Source organism: Lycium ferocissimum, chromosome 5 (assembly GCF_029784015.1).
Source record: "Lycium ferocissimum isolate CSIRO_LF1 chromosome 5, AGI_CSIRO_Lferr_CH_V1, whole genome shotgun sequence".
NCBI classification, from domain to species: Eukaryota; Viridiplantae; Streptophyta; class Magnoliopsida; order Solanales; family Solanaceae; genus Lycium; species Lycium ferocissimum.
Window position 1 is genome coordinate 26104621 of NC_081346.1, and position 20129 is coordinate 26124749.

General features: G+C 35.9%; 1 pseudogene; it reads left to right on the top strand.

Moving 5' to 3' along the window:
* The first annotated feature begins 1716 nt into the window (after positions 1 to 1716).
* On the top strand, positions 1717 to 2701 carry LOC132058328 (dehydration-responsive element-binding protein 1A-like; annotated as a pseudogene).
* The last annotated feature ends 17428 nt before the right edge of the window (positions 2702 to 20129 follow it).

A 20129-nucleotide genomic window follows, 5' to 3' on the forward strand; every position in this document is an offset into this window, starting at 1 on the left:
AACGGATTCTAAAGGATGCCTAACCCCTTCCCTTTAGGATAATTAGAACCCTTACCTAGAATTGAAATTAAGCAGACCATTAACGGAGGTATAGTTAGGCTTTACCTTAGTTAATAAAATAGGTGTCCTAATTCACCATTAAATTAATTAGGTGGCGACTCCTTAAAATAAGCAAAAAATAGGAATCTCCAATATGTTGTATTCTAACTTAACCCGTTTAAATGGGGTATAACACTCACTAACCATGCCTCGAGTAGGTCCAGTAACTTGCGAGATGGCCGTACAAAGGATTAGAAAAGAAAACAACAGAATGCTGGCAATACGTTGTAGATTTTACATCTAAGGTTGGGTGAAGAACAAGCATCATCAACCGGTAGAGAACTAACATGTCTCGAAAAAAGATGTGTGTTAAGAGACCGCCGATATCGTTACGAGGACGATATTGAGGACTTATTACGATGACGATTAGGGTCTATTTAGGCTCTTGTCTTAGATTATGGGTCATTTAAGTTTCGGACTAATTTTGTTAATTTGTATTTTTATTTTATGATGAAGTCATAAATTTGAATTAGTTTGACATGTTTTTAATTCTTCAATGTTTATTGTTAAAGTCTATTATTAATTGACAATTTCACAAATAAACACAAATAAATTAGTACATAAAGGGTGCGGATTACATTATAGGGAAAAAGGTACAACTAGTAAAAAACATAATCCATAGAAATATTAAACTTAATAAACAAAATACATATAAATAATGAACAACAACAAGATAACATAAATAATCTTCCACAATTTAAGTTTTTCTTTCAAAGCTATTTTCTCGTGTTGAGCCTATCTAAGTTTAGCCTTCAGCAAATTTCATTTTTTTTTGGGAATCGGTGAGCAATAGCTCCAAACCTTCAATTTTTTCTTCAGCTTCCACAAGCTTAAATTCCGAGTCCAACTTAGCAGTATTTCTAGACATACGTGAAGTCGCGGTATCTCTATCCAAAACTGGATTCTTAAACTTCGCCGCTACCGTTTTATCCACATGAATGCTATCTTCCCGCCGAAAGTATTTGCAACCGCCCATATCCTATAAACATTACAAGAAAATCAGTTTTTTAAAGTAAAATATATGGATAACGTGAAAAAAAAACACTAAAAATGTAAAAATACTTACTTCGGGCACTTTACAACGCCAAAAACGGCGACCCTGATTATCTTGGGTTTGATGTTTTTAGTTTACAGTAATAACTGCATTCGCAAATATTGGGTTGTATAGAAAACATTGAAGTTTCAAAACTTTGAGACATGTTATTGGAAGTGCAAAAGTATGTTGAAAGGGTGAAGATGGGGGAAATGAAAGAGAAGAGAATGCATGTGGTGGGTCGGGGGGTTTTTAGGGAAGGGTTTCACGCACAAATTCTATGCATGAAAGGGCCAAATTATAAATGTACACTTTGGCCCTTTCACGAACGGATTAGTTTGGTTCTTTTTTTTTTTTTAATGGGTTAGTTTGGTTTCAAATTTTTTTTTTTTTTGTTACAAAAGTGCCGGGCTTTCAAACACCGTGTTTTTTTTTTGTGTCATCAAACTAGCTTTAATGCTCTCACTTTATCGTACCACTATGTATATATAGAACCCACCTTTCACATTGAGCAGAAAGCTAAAACCTCAGATCACTAACAAACATCCAACACTACTTGAGCACTTTTTACTCACTGATCACGAATGGATATCCTTCAAAGATATTATTCCAACCCACTAACTGAATATTCATCAGTCAGGTTAGCTTCAAATAACCCTAAAAACGAGCGGGGAGGAAGAAGTTTCATGAATCTTGTCATCCAGCATACAAGGGAGTTAATTAGGAAGAGGAATTCCGGCAAATGGATTTGTGAAGTTAGAGAACCAAATAAGAAATCATGGGGTCGGTAGAAATGGCCGCGGCTAGAGCTCGTGACGTGGCGGCTACAACATTAAGGGGTCGTTCTGCTTGCTTGATCGTCACTGACTCTTCTTGAAGGTTGCTTATCCCGGACTCCTCTGACTCCAAGGATATTCAGAAGGCGGCCACTGAGGCCGCAACCTGATTCACCCCCTACTTGCCCTTTATGCCCAGTCATTCCAAAGAATTGCTCGGGACCTAGTGATCGATTCTTTTTCTTTTATATAGGTAGGGTTGGGCAGCGACTCTACTCCTTGAAGTGAAGAATCGAAAGTCGTCGTTTGTTAGACAAGGCCCACGTGTTGTGCATCTAAACCGTACCCAGGGAGCTTACATCAGGAAACTCCCAAGCTTGCCGAGGAAGGAACAAAACAGAGAAAGACACCGTCCAATCGCTTTTTTATGTACGCATACCACTTTCGCTCCCACTGGCCGGCTGATGGAAATAGACTGACTACCGGAGATATTCGTGTTACTTCGTCTGCACCGCTCTGTACACGAATGCTGTCTCTCGTTTCTTTTCTGGGAAAAAAAAAAAAAGCCTTCCGGCCATCAGAGTCAGAAGGGGTTTCAGGAGAATCAAGCAGTACTCCTGATACGCCCAAGAATAGGTTTTTCATGGATGAGGAAGCGCTATTCTACGATCTACATGCCAGGATTAATTGCGAATATAGCGCAAGGACTCATGCTACCTCCACCTCAATGGCAGATACCGAGGATCATGTGGAAGCTGATGCTTACATGCCTTTATGGAGTTATTCTGTCTAAATATACTTCTGTTTCTTCTTTTGGACAGTCTTGGATTTTCCCTATAACTACAGTCACTTTGCAATCAGAATGCTTGAAGTGAGGTTCCTTCAAATAGGATTTAGGAGATTTTAGTAGTTTCGTACCGAATATTTGGATAGTACACGCAGTAGAATTTCGATAAGATCGGCTGGCCCAAAAGCACAGAGAGGCCCTAATTTTTTTTTTTTTTTAAAGAAAGGAAATATCATCATATACATTTTTACTTAAAGTCTATTTTTCTAGCTATTTTAGATGTGAAGTCATTAACTACTGTTTTATAATCCATTTGTTCTAACAAATTATTTTCAATTGATAATATAGCTATCAAAGACTGCTTTTTGGGATTTAATTAATTCTTCAAAAAAAAAAATCTTTTTGGAATTAGAATATTTACAACAACATACCCCGTATAATCCCACAAGTGGGTTTGGAGAGGATACTATGTATGCAGACCGTACCCTATAGAGAGGTTGTTTCTCATAAACCCTCAGCGCAAGGAAAATCATAGTACAATAGTACGGAATTAGAATATTTACTAATTTCAATAATAGTAAAAGGGAAAATTAGAATAATATACATATATATATATATATATGATAATTTTTTAAGATAAATGGAGCCCTACAAAACTGGGGCCCCAAGTCATCGTTTTACTGGCCTTTTGATCTGGCCCCAGCGGCGTACGTCGTAACGTGGTAACGATGTATATATTCCTAGTATATGTTTCTCTTATGTTTTAGTAGCATCAGAAAGTGGATCTGGCTAAATGCAAATCATTGGCCTAATCTATGCACATAAGACTATTATAGCTTTGTGAAAATTATAAAGCCTTCGAACTTGAATGAAAGAAGTGCGCAAGTCACTATCAGCATTTCATTTATCTGGCTCAGAAGTCAGAATGTTCTCAAATGTATTTTTTTTTTTGGGCCATTTTGATATCAAAGAATTACAACTTCTAAATTCTTTTTAAAATTTTCTAAAACTTTTGAGTATCTAATTTATTTTTTTAACAATCTAGGCGAAAGCTATGCAACATGTTGAAATTATGCTGCTTACGTATTGTAACTGAAAATCGAGTTGATAGATTTCCGTGCGCATGTTGATTGGCAAACAGATATTCTGAGAAGTCGTTCGTATGATCGACAATTAAATAGTCTTTGCACTACTAAAAAACAGCTTTTCCCGACCTAAAAAAATGGCGATTCCCGACCTCATGAGGTCGGTTTTGGTCAAAAACCGACCTCAAAACCGACCTCAAAATTAGGTCGGAAAAGAGTGGGTCGGTATTCTTACCGACCTCATGAGGTCGTAAAAAACCGACCTCACGAGGTCGGTATAATTTTTTACGTCGGGTATTATGGTGATAAACTACCGACCTCACGAGGTCGGTAAATTATATTAATAATATAATGATATGAGTTTACCGACCTCCTGAGGTCGGTAATTTATAAGAATATATAATATATTGTTTTAGATTTCTGTCGTCGTGAGATTGGCATTTTACAATATTTGCAGAGAACCGACATCATGAGGTTGGTAAATTGTAATTTCTGGCAAAATTTTGCAGAAAACCGACCTCATGAGGTCGGTAATTTGCAATTTGTAGAAAATATTTGCAGAAAACCGACCTCATGAGGTCGTTAATTTTCCATTTCTTGAAAATATTTGCAGAAAACCTCGTGAGGTCGGTAATTTGCATTTTACGGGTGAGTTTGCGAGAAAACCGACCTCGTAGAGGTCGGTAATTTGCATTTTACGGGTGAATTTTTGCGACAAACCGACCTCGAGGTCGGTAATTTGCATTTACGGGTAAAGTTTTTGCAGAAAACCGACCTCGTGAGGTCGGTGCATATAAAACCTGGCAGCTATCATTTGCTATTCCCCTGCCTCGCCAACATGAAAACAATTTTACATTCAACTAAAACCAGCTCAAATAGCTGCCAACAATTCACCAAAATACTACAAATTTGTAGTATTTGTAGTAAAACATTAAGCTACTTCGACAAACACATATATTACAACCACCAATACATCAAATTCAATTTGAAACTACTCAAAGTTGAATCAAAACGTCATTCAAACATTAAGAGACATTAAGCTACTTCAACCTTCGCAAACATCAACACAACATTAAACTACTTCAACCTTTTCAAACATCCACAAAACATTAAACAAGTCTACACTAAGTTAATGTACAACATTAGACTATCTCACCCCTCGCAAACATTCAAACATGCCTTTGTGTGTTTGACACGTGAGTCCCATCATCATCCGCACCACTAGATTGATTATGGGGGTTACGAGCATCATCAGGATATGACGGAATCCCCCTCGAAGCAAGTAGTGCGTCTAATTGGGCCCTCGTACCGTCCAAGCACATCCCTCCGCCTCTCCCTTTCCCTCGGGGCACAGCTTGGGCGGCTAGATAGCTCGGCGATCTTTTTGCTCCATAGCCATAGCACTCACTCTATCAAACGACTCGGTATTGGAAGAATGTAGGCCTTCCAGGCGTCGGTATTGACGAAATGCACGATGTGGCATTCGTAAGTGTGCCAAACCTAGTGGGACCACCAACACTCCCAAGCCACCTTTCCTCCATTTGTTCAACTGTCAGCTGTGTGTCGGGTGGCTGAGTACGAAGAAACTCCGCCTTTGAATGTTGATATTGATTCTGAAATTAGAAGGTAAAATTAGCAACCAACTTAAATCTCGAATACAACAAAAAAACTCTCAAACATTTAGTAAACAACCAAAATAGAACATGGTTGAAATCAATACTACTAACAATTCAATTATAACATGGTTGAAATCAATACTACTAAACGGAAAACAAATCAATACTACTAACAATTTTCTATTTCCTTCAATATTAACTTGCATTCGGGGAAGCCAACCTGCATAGTTTTTACTAGATCTTCAAGTGCTGATGAATTGCTATAGCTATTTTCTTTAGTTACTTTATGGATACTGCCTAAAGTAATAAGTCACTCGCTACATACAACTCAATGTAACAAACCAAAATATGAAAAATAAATTTATTTAAAAGGAAGCTTACGTAGATGCCTTGCAGTCCTCCTCGCACCGGTCCGGATCATTAGTGTTCGCCTTCTTCTTCACGTGAGTGATCTTGAACGCCTCATCTTGAGGCACTGGCGTCCCCCGTTTTAGTTCCTGCAAAAGAATAAATTGATTAGACATAAAGACAATAAAGTAAATTCACAATCTTTCAAGTACACTTAAGGTAGACTTGCCAGCTTCCTCCTCACGGCCTCTTGGCTCATAGCCCCACTAGTGTGTAGGGAGCCACCCTTCGTCGAGTTTCTAGCCTTCTTCCCTATGTCACTCAATTGTAAGAATCTTTCATTAGTTGTGAGTAATGCGGTAGCTTGGCATAGTTTTCCGGAAGGATCACGTAGGCTTAACTTGTTAGATTCAGGACCTCCTAACATGTCACATAGTAAGCGGCGAGTTTTCTTCTTGAAGTTTGAGTTAGGCGCTTCTCATATCCGGGCGCCAGACACATTTTTCCTGCAATGAAAAGTAAATGAGTTTATTAATAAGGAATCGATCAATATAAGCGAATTGTTTAAATAAAAATAATAGATGCATATACCTTAAACGCATAATAGATCTGTCTCTGGCGATTTGGTGACATCTGGCCCCAAGTCGGTGAGTCTTTAAACAGTTTTGCTATCTCATCTGTAAGAAGTCTTGAAGCTTTGTCTGGTAACCAACTACAAAAAAAATAAAATTTAACACTTATAAATGATTTGGTGCATAATCCTTGGATAAAGGCACTGTTTACTACAAAAACTGCACTGTTGACTTGTAGCAGGCACCAAAATTTTATTGGAAAATATGTGCAAACATGGTTTAGAGTGGTTTCTGGTAGTTTGGATTCAGGCAGCAGAATTTGTGATTTGTCAAAATCTGGTTTTTAAGAGCATTGATGTCACAATTTTATCTAGTGTCACTTATCTCTTACAAATTTCTAGAACCAACTTACGACATGATATAAGACTTAAGTTGGTCGTTAGTTTAATTCATGCATTTTTTATTAGCTACCTTGGCTACATTTGTAAAGACTCTTTATTTGCTTGTTTTGAGAAACATTTATAAAATTAGCATGTCGTAACCAAAAATGCCTAGTGGACTTTGCTTTAAAAAAAAAAAAAAAGATAAACAAAAAAAACTAGTAGAAGGAAACTCATACCCATATCCCGCAGGCTCGATGATGAGTCATAAGATTCCAGTTGTGGAGCACGTACACCGCCAGGTAAGTCATTCGCAGCAGGAGTGTGAGGCGGAGAACTACTTTCTCGAAGGTCAGGACCCGTAATCTCATACTGTTCAGTAGATGATGAAGAATGATGTGATGCAGTCGGGCTAGGAGTGGCCGTCGGAGTACCACTAGACGAAGTCCGGCGGGATCCCGGAAGTATACCGAGGTGAAGCCTGTGGGGTGGGGATAACCTAGTGTGGACATCATCGAGGGGCTGCGGGGAGGCCTCGGTACGACCACGGCGTGGAGCCATATAGGGCCGACCAAAGCTATATGGAGGTGGAAGACTATATGCAATTCCGTTCATAAGGGGATCGTAAGGCAATGGAGCACCGCGTGGTGGAAGACGTGGCGACGGGCTTCTATCTCTAATCACAAGGTTTTGTGTTGGTCATCCCATGTAACTTTCCTTGCGCCATATCAACACGTTTTTCCAAATTTGATGCATACCCATCAGCGTCTTCAAGTTCTTAACCCATTCACAAATCTTTCGCTTGTGATCCATTGTGAATGAATAACTAGCCTTAGGCTTGAAGACCCGTTCCGTTTGTCCTGCAACCATAACTCTTTACACATACAATATTCACGTAAGTCCGATCTAGCCTTTGGATTATCTTTTGTCTTGCCCTTGACATCCATTACTGTGTTGAATAAGTTATCAAAGTAATTTTTTTCAATGTGCATGACATCAAGATTATGCCGGAGAAGATTATCCTTCCAATATGGTAACTCCCAAAATATGCTCTGTTTGGTCCAGTTATGTGCAAGCCCATACCCATCGAACTTGTACGGTGGTTTTGCAGTAACTTTCGGAAAGTTCTCAACCCTCTCCCAAATTTCCTCTCCAGAAAGTCTTGGAGGTGGATAGTTTCGTTCAATTTTGTTCTTCCTAAATGCATTTTTCATACTCCTAAACTCATGATCCATTGGCAAGAATTGACGGTGACAATCAAACCATGAATTTTTTTTTGCCATGCTTTAAAGTGAACGATTTAGTATTCTCCGTACGATGGACGGGCTAACTTTCCGGCGGTCATCCACCCGGACAACATTCCGTAGGCGGAAAATCATTAATAGTCCACATTAAAGTGGCCCGCAAATTAAAATTCTTCTTAAGAGAAACGTCAAACGTCTCGGCCCTTGACCCACAACGTTTTCAACTCGTCAATCAAAGGTTGCAAGTATACATCAATCAAAACTTTTGGATTACGTGGGCCAGGAATGATGCAATTAAGGAATATCTATGGACTAGTCATACACAACTCAGGTGGAAGATTATATGGTGTTAAGAAAATAGGCCAGCAAGAATATGGTGTAGCAGAAACAGAATGTGGAGCGAATCCATCGGAACACAAACCCAACCTAATGTTCCGTGGTTCGGCAAAGTTTGGATATGTTGCGTCAAAATGTTTCCAAGCCTCTCCGTCGATGGATGACACATAACACCGGGCGGCCTTCTATTTTCACTGTGCCATCTCATATGAGGAGCGGAGCTATTTGATGCGTACAACCTCTTTAACCTTTGTATAAGAGGTAAGTAATGCATCGCCTTAACGGCAACCCTCTTCCCGCTATGAGTCCTCTTAAAACGACCTCTTCCACAAAACTTACAAGACTCTAGACCTTTATCATCCTTATAGTATAACATGCATCCATTTTCACAACAATCAATTCTCATCGACGAGAGTCCTAACTTAGACACTAATCTTTTTGCCTTATAGTAGTTTTCAGGTATCTCTAATTTCGGGTCAACTAATTCATGTATAAGGCCAATCACAGCATCCATTGCACCTTGAGGAACATTCCAATCTGCTTTGATGCTTAATAATCTAACAGCAATAGACAATTGAGAGTGGGGACTCCCTTCATATAAAGGCCGACTAGCATTTTTCAATTGTTCAAAAAAACGACTAGCTTCTTCATTTTTGGAGCTTCTTCGTCATAGTTACCAGTTCAAAATCGGAATGCATCCATAAGCATCTTGAACCATGTCGTGCATTATAGAAATTTGGACATTAGGTTCCACCGCCCTACTACTTTCACCAACAACAAAGTTTTGAAATCTACCAAAACTACTATTCGTTTCTCCATGACTAGTCCACACTGTATAATCTTTTTCAAAGCCGTCTTTATAGAGATGAAGCCTAACAATCTCTGGTTTCTCGTAATTCATACATTTACATTTCACACAAGGGCACCTAACCAAGCCATGAATTTGAAAAGTTTCAAGTGTCATTGCATAGTCAACAAAAGCATCAACACCGTCTACAAATTCTTGCCTCATCCCCCCTCTCATTTGTCGTTTGTCCTATTATACATCCAATTACGAGATTCCATACACAAAACGGTACCAAATTTGAAATTGTTAAGGTACAAATTCAATGAATAATTTAATTCAATGTTCAAAACCCAAATCACCAGTTTCCCTAATTAGCAAATTAAAGCTTCAGACTAGGAAAAATTAACTAGGACAATTTAATCTAAGAAAATTTTAAAATTGATTATCATTTATTTACTTTTTCCTTCCTTTACTCACTAATCTTTTTGGAATAGTAACGAACGTCATGATTCTGGACTTATTCTTGAATTTTCATAAAGAAAAGAATCATAACCTCAAGACTACTTCGGTACTCCATTTTTTTTTCTTTACAATTCAACAACTTTAATATCCTTCATTAATTATTTTCTTTTTATATTTCTTTTTTTGTCAAAGTCCTACACAAAATTTACTAATATGACAAAATGGTCTCTTGTTGTTTTATTTAGTTAATGATGCCATCATGCCCCAAATAAAGTTGTACAAAACAATGGAAGACAAAAGACAGCAAGATAACAATTACGGTGTTTCTAATTCCAAATTACATTAAGCATCAATTCAACAATTAAAATAGAGAAAGCACATTTTCAGAGTGGAAAATACATACCAGAAAGATTAAGGATGTTGTCTACTGATCTTCAAAGTTGTCAATAGAGGCAGCACAATGATCTCCTAAATCAAGCACAAACAACTGAGAAAAGAAAAGGGAAAATTGGGTCAATTCTCTGCAAGACTCGAACATTTTAGTTAGAGTAAAAAAAAAGGGGAAGTAACTTTGGGAATTAAAACGAAATAGGAAAATCGTGAATCAAAGGAGAAGTTAGGGCTTACGTACCCAGAAGATGGAAAATGAAGGTGGAGAGCATTGGAAGAAGACAAGGGCGTGAGATATGGGGAAAATGAAGTGAAGAAGCGTGAGAGCGTACAAAATGGGGGAGAGATTTGGAAGAAGTAGTCAATTAGGCAAACTCTTTTTTCAATGTCATATACGAAACAAGCTTTTTTTCAGCTGGGTAGGGACGGCGGCGGCGGTGACTGGCAGGAATGACGGTGACGTCGCCGGAGTTATTAGGGTTAGACAGAGAGGGGCGGGGGGAAGAGAAAAGGTGAGAGGAAAAGAGAGAGAAATGGGAAAGAGACGGGTTTAATTTCATCTGTCTTGATTTTATTAGACTGAGTAATTATACCGACCTCATGAGGTCGGTATATTTAATAATTTTATTTTTAATTTAAAATAATACCGACCTCGTGAGGTCGGTATTCTTTGAAATTAAAAATAAAATTATAATATATTTAGCATGAAATAAATTTCCGACATAGCGAGATCGGTACATTATTTTTTAAAATTTTGGTACAATATTACCGACCTCATGAGGTCGGTTTATTTTTAAAAAAATTAAAAAATAAATATTACGAGTTTACCGACCTCATGAGTCGATTTTTCCGAGGTCGGTTTTTCAAACCTTTTTTTAATCGGAAAATCTTTGTTTTTTTAGTAGTGTTGTTTGGAGTCTTTGTTGGTTATTTCTTGCTATACTATCGCCTTGTTTGATCTATGTTGGCAAGACTTTATTATACTCCATGTATAGACATTTATGGTTTTGTTTAACACGTTGAAGTGATTATTGGAAATATTTACAATATTAATCAGTAAAACGAACAAAAGAATAGAATAAACTTATCAGATCAACGCTGTGTCGTGACAAGTCACTGTCTTGTAAGTGATTTCGGATCGATTACGGTGCAAATTGTTTAGCCAATCGCTCCCCAAGGTTCCACAACACTCCTAAACACTTGCACTAGTGGATGGAAGTTTGGAGTTTGCACAAACCGAATTGCCCAAAAAACATAAGGAAAAGAAGAACTCTGAAGAAGAATAAGAAGAAGAAGAAGAAGAAGAAAAAGCAAATTAAATGATCAGATTGTATTGTCAAAATAACATTAGCATTTGAATTAGAAATAATTCCCATCAAGGGTTGTCAATGACAAGTTAAATTGTCTGAAACGTTTTGACAACAGTCAATTTTCCCATTAAGGCAAATAGACTGTAGTATCAAATATTTTGTTCCAAATGTTAACGTCACTACCAAATAAATTATATATATCTTCCTTTTTTTGAGATAATAAAATATTTTCTTAACAAAAATATTATTCTTAGTTAAAACAACCATAGCATGTTAAACAAAAGTCTTTACTTCAACATTTTCTGATAATTCCTCATCACCGAAATTGTATCGAATATTAGGAACATGTAATACCTCGTTTAAAGCCACTATTTTTTTTTCCCTATGTGAGTTCGAGAAGAACTTTCCTTTTTCAAGAACTTGAGTAGTTCTTCAATGACCAACATAAATAAATCATTCTTCTTCTTCAACTTGGGTGACACAAAATAAACTCTGTTAGCAAAAATTTTGCTTAGTAGCATAAGAGTCTAACAAATCTCTTGCATTAGCCACAAGATTCACTTGAGAAATGACTACAACAATTATATCATCCGCTTAATCAAATTTATTCATGTCAAAATTTCTCACTTTTTTAGACAAAACAGATTTCTCATTTTTTTTCCATGACCATATTTTTAGAGAGGAAATAAAAGTATTTTATCTTTCATCACCAAAATATGTATAGAATTATTTTACCTCCCCATATGCTACTGATCAATATTGCATAAAAGAATTTGCTTTCAAATTGTTGGAAATATTAACAATATTAATCAGTAAAACGAACAGAAGGATAAAATAAACTTATCGGATCAAAGCTGCGTTGTGGCAAGCCACATGCCTTGAAAGCGATTTCGGACCGACTACAGTGCAAATCGTTTAGCTTGCGTCGCTCCCCAAGGTTCCACAGCACTCCCAAACACTTGCACTAATGGCTGAAAGTTTGGAGTTTACACAAACTAAATTGCCAAGAAAACAGAAGAAGAAGAAGAAGAAGAAGAAGAGGAGGAGGAGGAGGAGGAGATGATTTTCAGTATTCTAATTCACCAAGAAGACTGATTAATATAGGCTGAAAATATGAAGCGGTCAAAGAGGATTGGGGTCATTAACTCCACCATTAAAAAGACCTTAATGACTCATTAACATGGCTATTCAAATCAATAATAAATCAGCCTCTAAATGAGAATTAAAGATGAGAGGGGTTATTGATTTTCTTTGCAGTACACATTATTATTTTCAACAGTGATATTCTACCATTATTATATCTTATGGTTGTAGTTCGTTTAGCTCGAGTGTTTAGTAAGATAAAATAACTTTTAAATCCTTGAGAATTCAAGATTAAGTTAATCACTGTTTTCAAAGGCGTTTTCGGGGAGAGCCCGGGGCGGGGCGTACCAAAACGCTCCGAGGTGCAAATGAAAGGCGTAGAAACGTTCTAGAATTTGGGGCGTAAGATCCGGGCATAAAAGCATAAGCCCTGGCATAAAGGTGTAAGTACCGGGCGTTAAATTTGATTTTTGTTATTTTAAAAGTATTTTTACTATAGATTACGATTTTTATTATTGGTGAAATGGTATTTATACTTTATGTTATCATGGTTTCATGTTGTAGTGATTTTTCCTAAAATTTATAAATAAAGAAAGCAACTCTCATAGAAAATATAACACCGCCATAGTTTTTTTAGATGATTATGTCTGAAATTGATATGATAGAGATTTCATAGCACTATGGTCTTAAAACAACTTTATCCATTATTTGTCATTGCTCTTACACTTTTTTTCCTTCTCCTTCTTTGAATATATAAATAAAAATTAGTGCAACTATTAGTTGAGGGTGCATGGCAAGGACTAATAGATCTGAAGATTGATGATGAGTAAATCAAGATTTCATTTTAAAGATTATCTAAGCAATTATCATTTTTTGTGTTGTTACCTTTCTCAAATAATAATTATAATAATTCTTTTTATATTATTAGTGATTTATTTGAATTTAGTTGCAGAATTTTACTTTAGCTTATTTTTAGCAATAAAATTATAAATTTGAAGATACATGAGACATACGCCTCGTAGATTCATGGGACTTATACCCTGTATCTTGGGGCTTACGTCTTGCCCCGTCTTTGCGTAAAACGTGTTGCCTCGCGCCCCGCCTTCTTAAAACACTGAAGTTAATGATGTCCAAGCAATGGAATATTTGAAATTTTACTAGTTACAAGTACCCACTCACAAATTGGAACTATTCAAAAAAAAAGATGGAGGAAATTAGGCAATTCTACAGATAGGAGACTCTCTTCGGGCAGAGAAAACAAAGCAACATAATCAAGTAACAAGGTGGAAAAATGTTACCGGGAAATATATCTGCCGCCAGACTTGCAAAGGTTATACACAGTGAAGGAGGAAGTCTTTGTAAAATTGGATTAGGTCTCTTAACAGAACACAAAACTCTACCTCTTATGCATGGGGGTCATGCAATTTTCAAGAGGGGGCAACGTAGCTACAGATCAGGTGATGAGAGTAGTTCCAATACTCTTATTTGTTCCAGTATGAGTGTGATTACTTGGAATGTGAAAGCGATGAATAAAGTGTATGAGCAAAAGAAGTTGAAGGGATATGGTCCACAAAGGAGAATATAGTATAATGGGCTTGCTCACAGTTTTAAAGCATAGAGAACAAGAAAGAATCACAGAAAGATAGCTCAAATAATTCATAAGGTTGAAATCACAGAAAGATAGCTCAAATAATTCATAAGGTTGCATCTGGGTGGAACTAGCTAGCTAATGCTAGCAATACAAATAAAGGTAGGATTTGGATTATTACTGGACTCAAATGTTTTGGATTTGTCTATATTTGATATGAGTCCTCAATGTATTCATGGCATTGTCAAGGTTTATGCAACTAGTCTATCTTTTAGCTTCTCAGTAGTGTATGGTCCGCACACTATACAAGATAGAAGAGGGTTATGAGAGAAACTCAGGGAGATAATAAAGGGTACATAAGAGGGACCATGACTTATTATGGGAGATTTCAACACCGTCTCATTTGCTGAAGATAGGCAAAATGGTAGCCCTGTATAAGAAAGAGAAGTGATAGATTATAATGATTTCTTGTTTGATACTGGGTTGACTGAAATGCATACTCTTGGAAGAGATTATACTTGTACAAATAACAATACTGTTACGATCCATTTTTAAACTAGTTAAAAATGTATCTAAAACTTGGCTATTTGTGGAAAAATATAGAGTCATCACCCAATTTATTTGTTTCGTGTATTTAAATATGGGAAACCCATATTTAAAGAAGGTGTTAAAACCTTAATGTTTTTGAAAACTAAAAAAGGGTAAGGGTTTAAGTGATTTCATGAACGTGTTAGGCATCTCCAGAAATCCCCAAATGCGATAACCGGCAGATTTAGAACATTATTTGTGGCTAAAGGTGTGACTTGTTTATAAAAGGAGAGACTAAAAGTCGGTTTTAATTTGTTTGACATCGTTTATTTAGCGCTTAATTGTTCCATTTGTTCAACTTGTGAGCTAATTTCATAATTTTGGCTATATTGGCAAGAAAGTGGCTCTTTAGTTTACAAGGCTTGTAGTATCCTTACAAAATTAGACTTTGGATTAAACTTATTAATTCAAGTAAAACTTAAACAAATAACTACCTTTTAATAGCTTCTAACAAGTTATAGCTACAAGTTGAAGATTTACAATTCGTAGCTACTTTTGACTGTATTTCAGTTTTATCTCGCGTTTTTGAAATACAGTGAAATACGAAATCTGTGTGTTGAGTAAAAAAAAGGCTATATTTATGGCAATAAAAATCTTTTCAAATTATATGGTAATTTGTATTAATGGTTCCATGACTCACGCAAACTTCATGAGGTTCCATTGTAACTAACGTCTCTCTATCAAAATCACTCCATTCAAAATTTTTTTGCTGGTTTTGTTTGTATTCGGTTATATTTCGCGTTTTTGAAATACACGAAAATACAAAATTTGGCAGAGTAAAAATAGGCTGTATTTATGGAACATATTCTCTTCTTTCATTTTAAATGGTAAGTCAAATTAAATCAACCATGTATCACGCATAACGGCTGAAGTTCCATAACAACTCACGTTTCTCTCTCCAAATTACTCCATTCCAAACTTTTTGAAATACTTCCAAATACAAAAAAATATACACTGGAATACAATGAAATATGGTTGATTGTTTAAGAAATATAAAATTGTAGTATCCGTATATACAATGGAATACAATGAAATGTATCAGAAACTGTTTCGTAAATTAAATATAGCGAAATATACTGAAACATTACACTAAAATATCTGAGAAATATACTGAAACAGTACATTGAAATACACTAAAAAAAATGACGAATATACATTTCCTCCTTCGAAATACAAAGCAAATACAAAAAAATACATTATAACAAAAAAAAATAAAAAAAATACAACCACCACAACCACAAACCCTACTGAACCACCACAACAACTGGAAAAACCCTCCTCCTTCCTCTCGCCTTTCTTCCGATCCACCATCCTGCTCCACTCCAAAAACCCTACCGAACCACCACAACAAACTGGAAAAAAATTCCTCCTTTCTCCGCCGCCTTTCTTCGATCCACCACTGTCCTCCTCCACTCCAAAACCCGTACCGAACCACCACCAAAAACCATTAATACATGAAGCATATGGAGTTTAGATCTGAAGAACTAGAACCTTAAGGTTTTTTTTTGAGTTTGGAGATGGAGATGGTAGTAATAGTGGTGGTGGTGGTGGTGTTGACGGCGGCATGGGTGGTATAGATAGAGAAGGGAGGGAGGGGTACGTGAGGGGAAGGAGAAGAGAGGCGGAGATAGAGAAAGGGAGGGAGAGAGGCGGTGAGGGGAAGGTGCGAGAGAGAGAGAGATTTTTTTTTAGGGTTTAGAGAAGATGATAAATTTTAAATGTGTAGTGAGGGAGAATAGAGAGGTACATGTATTTCAAAAGTTACTGGACCAGTTATGAAATGTAATTTTGGAAAAATAAAGCTACAAAAATTAAATAAAAAACAAGGTAGTTATTATTCATAAATAAGTCTTAGAGGTAGCTATGGCAAGTAAATTTTCCTTAATTCAACTTCCAAATTCATAGATATATGAACTTCACTTTGATAACTATAAATGCATGTGCCTTTCAGCTATTTAAGTAATTCTTTAGGCATTGGCCTTAATTATTTAAATTTGTTTCATTTTTTTGCGGATTGTCCTTCTTATGGGGCGGTCTTTAATTTTTGTCCCTCAAACTGGTGATCTTTAATTTTTTCCCTTTGTCTAATACCACGAGGTTCTGGGTTCGAACCCCAGCTCAGTAAAAAAAAAAAAATGGAATTTCGCAAGACAGAATTTTGCTTGAAGGCAAAATTCTGCCTTGCAATTTTTTTTTTTTAAAAAAAAGTTTGACTGAGCCGGGGTTGGAACCCTAAACCAAGGGATTTTTAGCGAAGGGAAAAATTAAAGACCACCAATTTGAGGGGCAAAAATTAAAGACCGCCCAGCGAATCGCTTAATGTTTGTTTTCATTTTTTTTGCACGGATTATTCTTCTTCTGGGGTGGTCTTTAATTTTTGTCCCTCAAATTGGTGGTCTTTAATTTTTGGCCTTCGCCTAATACTCTGAGGTTCTAGGTTCGAACCCCAGCTCAGTAAAAAAAATAAGGAATTTCGCAAGGCAGAGATTTGAATTCACAAGGTAGAATTTTGCCTTCAAAACACTGCCTTAAGGCAAAATTTTGCCTGAAGGTAAAATTCTGCCTTGAGGCAGAGTTTTAGCCAAAACTCTACCTTAAGGGAGAGTTTGAAACTCTGACCGAATCATGCAAAATTCTGCCTTAAGGCAGAGTTTTACATGCAAAACTATGTCTTGCGAATCCAAACTCTACCTTGCAATTTTTTTTTAATTTTTGACTGAGTAGGAGTTCGAACCTGAAACCAAGAAGTTCCAACGAAGGCCAAAAATTAAAGACCACCCAAAATAGGACACTCCTGTGAATTGCCCAATCTGTTTTAGAAGTTAGACTAACTTGGGCTTGGAAAATATATAAAACAGCCCAAATGCTTGTTCTCTGGGTTTTAAACTCGTTCTGCAAAAGAGGTTTGTTTGGGGCCTCAACCTTGGCCCAAGAGTTTTACAATCCTTTGAAAATGCATCATGAGTTTTACAATGAAAGGTGTTTTTGGTTTTGACCCATTTCAAATCGAGTCCTTTAGTTTGAAAATTCTGAAACTGTCTGCGCTATAGATTTCCCATAACCAATTCTGAAAATTCTTTGTATTTTGAAATATTGAAAATACTCGTAAACTGGTATCCTCAATTTTATTCATCAAAATCATTTGTTTGAGATTCTAAGACTTAGTTTAACTCAACACCAACTAGTGATGGGAGTAACAGCATCAAGAGCAAGAGGAGTCTCAATGCTATTTACAATTTGCTTCACATAATGCCAATTACGCATAATAAAAGGAATACCTGGCAGCAGCACCGATTACAATATATCCGAATGTATTCATCCGGCTTAAAATCTAGCGATCATTTTTGGAGTCACATTTGAGTTCCTTCTATTTCAATCATCTTCTCAGTTAAACACTTACAATCTATACAAAGTATGCAATAAAAGGATCAATTACCCAATCGAATTTATCTATAAAATTAAGTATCCGTAAAATTCTAAGACCAGTAAGAATTATGAAGTCACTAATCCGCACAATTTTATTGGATAAGGACATGTCTCACTTTTTATGTTAGTACAATAATATTAATCCATGATTTCCTATTTTCTAGTCATGTAGAAGAGAATCGGAGAAGGGAACCACAAGATTCCTATTTCCTGTACATGCTCCACGTGGTCCACTCGTTTAATTTCTTTCATTTCTTGCAATGGCAGGCAGGAAGTAGTATCCACGTGGGACCTCTAAATTTCACTTGTCTAACAAAGAGTGTATTTCCTGTACATGCTCCACGTGGTCCACTCGTTTAATTTCTTTCATTCCTTGCAATGGCAGGCAGGAAGTAGTATCTCCGTGGGACCTATAAATTTCACTTGTCTAACAAAGAGTGTCAATTGTTATTGGTTGTGTCTTACCCAAAAAGGAAAAATTAAACAGGAAATGTCATTTTGAGTCTCATGCAAGCTAGTATGAGGCCTTTATTGCAGTGTTTCCACTTTCAGCATTTTGCTTCCACCGTTTTGCATCTTTCTCTTCCTTTCATTTTCTTTGTTTTTTCCATTAGCCGATACGTGAATTCTCTTTTTTTGCTTCTCCATTTCTTGTCCTCAAAAAATCGTTTTGAAAGTGTTATTCAAGCCCAACTAAAAAAATTCTAAATAAAGTAAAAAATATTTGAAATTTATGGCCAAACGCTTATTACAGCATTTTATTTGAAATTTATGTAAATGAAGTTGAAAAGCAGGTTTGGAACACTACTTTTTCAAATTCTGAATTTAACTTCAAATTGAATTTGAAAAATTTATAACCAAACACTAATTTTTGGGAAAAGTACAAAATATTTCGAAAAAAAAGCTACTACGCCTTCCGTCTCAATTTATGTGATATATGGCTAGACACAGAGTTTAAGAAAGAAAGAAAGACTTTTAAAACTTATGGTTTAAAATAAAGTAGATATTTGTGTGGTTGTAAATAATTTCATTAAGGGTAAAAAGAAAATATTAAGTTAAAGTATTTCTAAATATAGACATATATCATTTTTTTTTTTTTTGGATAAACTAAAAACAAAAAAGGAAAAAATGTGTATCACATAATTGTTAGAGAGGAATTTTCATGACCAAACGGGTCCCAACTCCTAATCAGCACAATTTCATTGGACAAGGACATGTTTCACTTTTTAGGTCAATTATATATATATATATATATACAAATCCAAGATTCCTACATTTCCTAGTCCAGTAAAAGAGAATAGGAGAGGGGAACCCCAAGCTGCCTATTTCCTCGACACGCTCCAGGTGGTCCATTCATTTCTGTGTCAATTCAGTAAGACAAAAATATCAATGGCCCTTCAAATTAAATATTTGAAAGGTCAATTGTTTTAACTTATCTTTCAATATGATCATTACATTTGGACTCTCCTAGGATGCACCTGATTTGTCATTTTAGTCCAACACAACTCTAAAAGGAACTCACCCCTAACCTTCCACTGTATCCTTCTCGAAGAATTTGAATTTCCATAGCTATTAGCCGTCGTTATTGATCTCGAGAAATCCGATCATCCTAGTGCACACTTCAATTTTTTAACTATATAGAAGCATGGGTTTAGTCCATGTTTCATTCATCCGATGTCCTTTAAAAAAAAAAAAAAAAAAAAAAAGGTGGGCCCTATACTAAACAACACCAAGCAATATAAAAAAAAGAAAAAAAAGTGGAACCCACCATCTCTAAACTCACGGAAAAAAAAGTGAATCCCATATTAACAAAATCAAGCAATATAAAAAAGAAAAAGAAAAAAAAGTGAACCCCATATTAAAAAAATAAATAATGTCAAAAAACAAAAGTGCAGACTTTGTATTCGTAGCAAATACTAACATAATAAAGTTTTAGATACGGACTGACGATATATATATATATATATATATATATATATATATATATATATATATATATAATAAAAATAGTGCAAACTAATAATGTCAAAAAAAAAAGTCTCCATAAGGGTGGTACACTTACTAAACAACACCAAAGCAATATAAAAAATAAAAAAATAAAAAGAAGAAAAAAAGGTTGAACCCACCCTCTCCAAACTCACGGAGAAAAAAAAGTGGACCCCATATTAACAAAATCAAGCAATATAAAAAAAAAGTGAACCCCATATTAAAAAAACAAA